Raw genomic sequence first — 7,727 nt, forward strand, 5'->3', positions numbered from 1 at the left:
GGTTTGGGGCAACTAACTCTTTAACCATTCAAGTGGTGAACAGGAGCCTATCTTAATAGAGAATGTGACAGCATTGTACAAGTGGCACTAGTTTTGTAGGAAGGGAGATAGAAGTGCAACTCTTTAAGTTTTCCATAAGGTTACAGATAGATCCTCAGAACAGGTAATGTGTTGCAAGTTTGTGAAGCCCTGTAAGGAGGTTTAAAATGCCATTGTATGAAGCCACAAAGGTGACATTTAAGTTCCAATAGAGATACCAAAGTATTAGACATGTAAAATTCTTTATATTTTCCAATGAGTAAAACTGAAGGCATGAAGTGAAACCAGGCAAGGAGGATGGCTATATGTGCTGTAGGTAACATACTGGAGGGCTTTGGCTAGAAAAGTTCTTTAAAACCAAACTGATTCCATTAAAAATACCTAACACTGAAAGAGATTGCTTTAGGTCTATAGGCACTAGACTTAGGAACAGCTCAGATTGTGAAACACTACAACGACTTGCAGATGTACTTAATATATTTTTGCTTTAAGTCAAGTCCATAGCCTTACAGAAAAAATGATGTACAAAGTTTCTGCATGTGGCATGATCTAAGTCATGCTGGTAGGGGTTGTTTGTGGCAATTAATACAGAATGCAAGCTTTATGTGAGCAAGTCTCCTCACAGACAAACCTCTACTGATGACACTAAGGAAGATTCTACACAGGCTTATCATAGATCTGTCATAAATGTGGGTAGCACCATTCATTGTGTGTCTAAGACGGAATTTGAAGACTAAAATAAAGAGCAAACAACCATTAATCTCAGTCGAGTCTTGATTTTAAAAGCAATAGAACAGGGCACTTTATCTTCCCCAACATGATGAACTGTGTTCTATTTCAATGTAAACCACCACCCTTCCTCACTACATCATTTAGAAATAAAAATTAGAAAAAAAAATCATAGTGTTTTCCCTAGGGAGGTCACCAGGAAAAAAAGTTGTTATCATTTTTCTATTACATACTTTGTTTTTGCAAACATTGTGCATTATTATTTATTTACAGATTTCCCAGAATATAAGATACTCAATAATTTGTAGGTCTGGCAGATGTTTCTAATGCTGGGTTAATCCCTTTAATTGCTGAAGAGTGAAGGATTTTTGTCTTTTTCTTTTTTTATGGGATATTTTCTTTATTTATATTTCAAATGTTATACACTTTCCCGGTTTCCCTCCCTTCCAGAAATACCCTATCACTTCTACCCTCCCCCTGCTTCTATAAGGGTGTTCCTCTACCCACCCACCCACTCCCACCTCCCTGTCTTCGATTCCTCTACACTGGACCATCTATCAAACCTTCATAGGACCAAGGATTGATGCATGACAAGGTCATCCTCTGCCACATATGCAGCTGGAGCCATGTGTTGATGGCTTAGTCCCTGGGAGTTCTAGGGGGTCTGGTTGATTCTCTAACTCTCTATTAGAGGCCCCGCACTCAATCCAATGGTTAACACTCTGTCAGGACCTCTCAGGAGACAGCCATATCAGGCTTCTTTCTGCACTCTCTTCTAGGCATCCTCAATAGTGTCTGGGATTTGTAACTGTATATGAGATGAATCCCCAGGTGGGACAGTCTCTGGGTGACCTTTCTTTAAGTCTCTGCTCTACACTTTATCTCCATATTTGCTCCTGTGATTATTTTGTTCTCCTTTTAAGAAGTACTGAAGTACCCGCACTATGGTCTTCCTTCTTACTGAGCTTCATGTGGTCTGTGAATTGTATCCTGGTCATTTGGAGCTTTGGGGCTAGTATCTTCTTATCAGTGAGTGCATATCATATGTCTTCTTTTGTGATTGGATTACCTCACTCAAGATAATATTTTCTAGTTCCATCCACTTGCCTAAGAATTTCATGAATTCATCATTTTTAATAGCTGAGTAGTACTGCATTGTGTAAATGTACCACATTTTCTCTATCCATTCCTCAGTTGAAGGACATCTGGGTTCTTTCCAGCTTCTGGCTATTATAAATAAGGCTGATATGAATGTAGTAGAGCATGTGTCTTAGTTATATGTTGGAGCATCTTCTAGATATATGCCCAGGAGTGGTATAGCTGGGTCCTCGGAGAATATTCTGTCCAATTTTCTGAGGAACTGCCAAACTGATTTCCAGAGTGGCTATGCCATCTTGCTTTCCTATCAGCAATGGAGGAGTGTTCCTCTTTCTATGCATCCTCTCTAGCATCTGCTGTAATCTGAGTTTTTGATTTTAACCATTCTGACTGGTGTAAGGTGGAATTTCAGAGTTGTTTTGATTTGCATTTCGCTGACGACTAAGGATATTGAACATTTCTTTAGGTACTTCTTAGCCATTCAATATTCCTCAGTTGAAATTTCTTTGTTTAGATCTGTACCTCATTTTTAATAGGGTTATTTGATTCTCTGGAGTCTAACTTCTTGAGTTCTTTGTATATACTGAATATTAGCCCTCTATGAGAGGTAAGATTAGTAAAGACCTTTTCCCAATCCGTTGGTTGCCTTAATGTCTTATTGTAAATGTAGTTTGCCTTACAGATGCTTTGCAAATTTATGAGGTCCCATTTGACAGCACACCTGAAAGCTCTAGAACAAAAAGAAGCAAATATACCCAAGAGGAGTAGACAGCAGGAAATAATCAAACTTAGGGCTGAAATCAACCAAATAGAAACAAAAAGAACTATACAGAGAACCAACAAAACCAGGAGCTGGTTCTTTGAAAAAAATAACAAGATAGATAAACTCTTAGCCAGACTAACCAGAGGGCACAGAGATAGTTTCCAAATTAATAAGATCAGAAATCAAAGGGTGACATAACAATTGAATCTGTGGAAATTCAAAAAAATCATCAGATCCTACTATAAAAGTTTATTCTCAACTAAATTAGAAAATCTGGATGAAATTCACAATTTTCTAGACAGATACAAGGTGTCCAAGTTAAAACAGTATCAGAAACCATCTAAACAGTCCCATAACTCCTAAAGAAGTAGAAGCAGTCATTAATAGTCTCCCAACCAAAATAAGCCCAGGACCAGATGTGATTAGTAGAGAATTCTATCAGACCTTTAAAGAACAGCGAATATAGAAACAGAAGGTACACTACCCAATTCATTCTATGAAGCCATAATTACACTTATACCTGAACCACACAAAGACGAAACAAAGAAAGAGTACTTCAGACCAATCTCCTTTATGAACACTGATGCAAAAATACTCAATATAATTCTTGCCAACTGATTCCAAGAACACATCAAAGTGATCACTCACCAAGATCAAGTAGGCTTCATTCCACGGATATAGGGATGGTTCAATATAAGGATCTTTTTCAACATGTCTTTATAAGAACTATTGATCTCTCAACCCAGCACTAAAAACCCACTAATTTTGCAAGTATAAAGGTAACGGACCTTTAAAAGTAGTACTTCAGTGTTTCATTTTAAAGTCTCTCTCCTCTAGCTACAGATTCAGATCACATTTGTAGTAGAAGACACTTCCCAGGATCTCAGTAACAAAAAGACTGTTATGTGAATTGGATTTGTGAAGTGTTAAAGCAATCAAGATGGGCTAAAAAGTAAAACACAGAAAGGGTTTCTCCCAAAGAATAATTTGCTAACATATATCTGCTGACTCCAAACCTAACTGTTAGAAGTCGAGCTCTCAACCTGGTGAGAGACTCCATACTGTCTACTCGAAATTCAGACTAAAAAGACCAGAACACCAAAGAGAAAACCAAAACCAAGGAATAAACACCATCCAACAAAGACAAATCCAGAAATCACCACAAAGATCTATAATCATTCCAAACCCAGATGCCTAAACACCAGCCTAAAAACATAATCAACAAAACCCAGGGCAATATGGTGCCACCAGAGCACCACTAACTTCTGACAGCAAGACCAAAATATTTCCAATGCAGCTGAAGAACAAGAAAATGACCATAAAACCAATTTTATGAAGATGAACGAGGTCCTTAATGAAGGAATGAAAAAAATCACTTTAGAAAGTAAATGAAAAGGTAAGCAAACAAAAAAAATAGATGAACTGAATGAATCCCTTAAAGAATGCCAAGGAAAGCATGAACAAACAAACAAACAAAAAACAGGTGAAGGAAACTTCAAGACTTGAAATTGAAACAAAAACAAAGGAAAAAACGCAAACTCAGGAAATTCTGGAAATGAAATTTTTAGGAATTCAAATAAGAGATACAGATACAAGCATCACCAAAAATACAAGAGATGGTAGAGAGAATCTCAAGCATTGAAGATATAATAAAGGAAACAGATTCATTGGTCAAAAAAACATTAAATCTAAAAAAAAAAAAAAAAAAAACTCCTAACATCAAACATCCAGGGAATCTGGAAGACTATGAGAAGACCAAAACAAAGAATACTAGGAACAAAAGAAGAATCCCAGCTCAGAAAAACAAAACCCACAAAATATATTTAACAAATCACAGAAGAAAATGTTTCTAACTTAAAGATATGTTTATAAAGGTATAAGGTTACCAAACACACCAAATGATGTGTTGTATTCTATTATATAGACATACCAGAAAAGCAAGTGTCTATGTAATAGAATAATCAAAATAGTAAACATACAGAACAAAGAAAAAATATTAAAAGCTGGAAGGGTAAAAGGCCAAGTAACATATCAAAGCATACCTGTTAGAATTACTCCTGACTTCTCAGTGGAGCCTCTAAAATTCAAAAGGGCCTAGACAGATCTCTTGAAGACTCTTAGAGACCAAAGATGCCAGGCCAAACTACTATCCTCAGCAAAATTTTCAATCCCACAAAATGGAAACAATAAGACATTTAATGACAAAGTCAAATGGAAACAATGATCTATCCATAAATCCAACCCTATAGAAAGTACTGGAAGAAAAAAATCCAACCAATGAAGGTTAACTACACCCATAAAAACACAAGTAATAAATAACTTCACACCAGCAAAAAGTAAAGAACTTTTACACATAATTATGTGTATACACACACACACACACACACACACACACACATTACTACTACTAACAACAAATTTCAGTAGTTAACAATTATTGGTCATTAGTGTCTATCAATAACAATGGACACGGTTTCTGAATTAAAAGATATAGGCTAACGAATTGGTTTTAAAAACAAGATCTATCCTTGTGCTGCATTTAAGAAGTATACCTCAACGTCAAAGATAGACATTATCTCAGAGTAAAGGATTGGAAAAGATTTTCCAAGTAATTGGACCCCAGAAGCAAGCAGGTGTAGCTTCCTTAATATCTGGCAAAACAGATATCAAAAGAGATGGCAAAAGACAATTAAAAGGAAAATTCACCAAGATGACTTTTTAATTCTTGACATCTGTGCCACAAATGCAAGTACACTCACATTTGTAAAAGAAATATTACTAAAATTTTAATCACACAATAAAGTCCATACATTAATGGTGGAAGGCTTTTATACTCTCACTGATGAACTGGTCATCCAGATAAAAACTAAACAATGAAATACTGGTGCTAACAAACATTATGAATCAATTGAACCTAACAGATATCTATCTACATACAACTTTACGCAAATACAAAATATACCTTTTTCTCAACACCTTACAAAACCTTCTCCAAAGTTCACCATAAACCTGGTCACAAAACAAGTCTCAACAGACACAAGAAAATTTAAATAAAGCCCTATCATCCTATCACGTTACTATTGATTAAAGCTGGAAGTCAACAGAAATAGGCACAATAGAAAGCCTATAACATCTCCCTACCAAAGGACTTCTTTCTAAACAATGATAATAGCAACTTTATTCATAAGAGCGAGAAATTAGAAACAATCTAGATATACCTCAACTGAAGAACTGATAAAATATGGTCCATTTACACGATGGAGTATTACACTGCTGTTAAAAATAATAGCATCATGAATTTACATGCAAATGGGTGGATCTTGATAATATTATCACAGAAAGACCAACACATTCTGTGGTTATTGGCTATATGTAAAAGACAAACATGTTAAAGTTCACAGACCAAGAGAAGCTTAGTAACAAGAAGGTCTGAAAGAGAAACATAAGGATCTCCATGGTGAGAGACCTAAGTGGAGGACCAGAAATATAAGTATTAAACAAAGAACCAGGTCCCTGTGTGAAACACGTCTGGCCAGCTGCAGCTGCTGGGAGTCCTGATACATCCTTTTCTGCACTTAGTAGATACCACTTCCTAGCAAACCTCCCCCCACCCAAATGGCCCTTGGGAGTCATAGAAATACCACAAAGGTTATTAATAAATCCTCTCCCAGCTGGGCTAGAGCTGTTTGTGGCCTTGGCACCTAAAACAAACCAATCAACTTCCCCATAAACCTCTTACCAATCATGTAACGCCAAGGCTTAGAAACCCCCTCTAAAGACTCTCATATGTTTGTTTTGGAGTTGTGGTTCCTAGTGGTCTCCTTGGGGATTTTGCAATCTGGGCACAACATTGGGAAGGAGAGATAATTGATTTTGAGGGTGAACTGGGGTTAGGTGGGATGGCAACAAGAGGGATCAGGTGATGGTACAAGAACTAGACAAAACTTGTGTGTCCATGTTCTCCAAGCAGTTCTGTCTTTTTAATCCTAAAAAATTTCTCTGAATAGCTCATCTTCTGCAGAAAACAGGTCCAGTCTTTTATTTTATATATCAATCCAGTCATTTACTCCAGGCTTTCCTCTTGATTATCCTACGAATCAGCAGCCCAAGACCCGACCCTCTGATTCTTAGGAGACAGGGCACATACATTTTTTTTCTTTTTTCTTCTTTTTAAACAATTTTTATTAGATCTTTTCTTCATTTAAATTTCAAATGCTATCCCAAAAGTCCCCTATTCCCTCCCCCCAGCCCTGCTCTCCAACCCACCCACTCCCACTTCCTGGCCCTGGCATTCCCCTGTACTTGGTCATATCATCTTTGCAAGATCAAGGGTCTCTCCTCCCAATGATTACCAACTAGGCCATCTTCTGCTACATATGCAGCTAGAGACACAAGCTCTGGGCATACTGGTTAGTTCATATTGTTGTTCCTCCTATAGGGTTGCAGACCCCTTCAACTCCTTGGGTACTTTCTCTAGCTCCTCCATTGGGGGCCCTGTGTTCCATTCAATAGATGACTGTGAGCATCTCCCTCTGACTTAGGCTGATCCTGAACTCAGAAATCTATCTCCCTTTACAAGCATATTAAAAAAAAAAAAAAAACTTAGTTGAGTAGGATCTCTTGCCATCACCACTCCCTAAGTCTCTATATCTTCTTCCTTAATAATTTTCTAAGAAGTTGGCTCATAGTGCAGCTACTTTTATTTCTTTAGATTCATGAAGCCCCTCATATAACTCAAGAAGCATCCTTATTTTTGCATAATGGAGAAAATATGCATTTTCAAACCCATGTATTTAGGCTATTTTCCATAGTCTTAAGGGCTATCCTGAAGGTCCCAGTGTTTGCCATTTTGTTGTGAGATAGCCACACCCTGGAGCCCTGCTCTTTCTAATTATCATGGAATCATTTAATATTAACAGGGAGGACATTCCTCAAAAGAAGAGTCCTGCTGCGCCTCTCCTGCCCAGGAGGGGTGTTCGCCTGGCGGCTGTCCGCAGGCTGACCCAGCGCCCAACACCTTTCCTCCCCGACCGAGGCGGGGTGTCCGCCCGGCATCCAGCCCCTTTCCTCACCCGAGGAGGGGAGTGCGCCCGAGAGC

This window comes from Mus pahari, chromosome 16, assembly GCF_900095145.1.
Source record: "Mus pahari chromosome 16, PAHARI_EIJ_v1.1, whole genome shotgun sequence".
Classification (NCBI taxonomy): domain Eukaryota; kingdom Metazoa; phylum Chordata; class Mammalia; order Rodentia; family Muridae; genus Mus; species Mus pahari.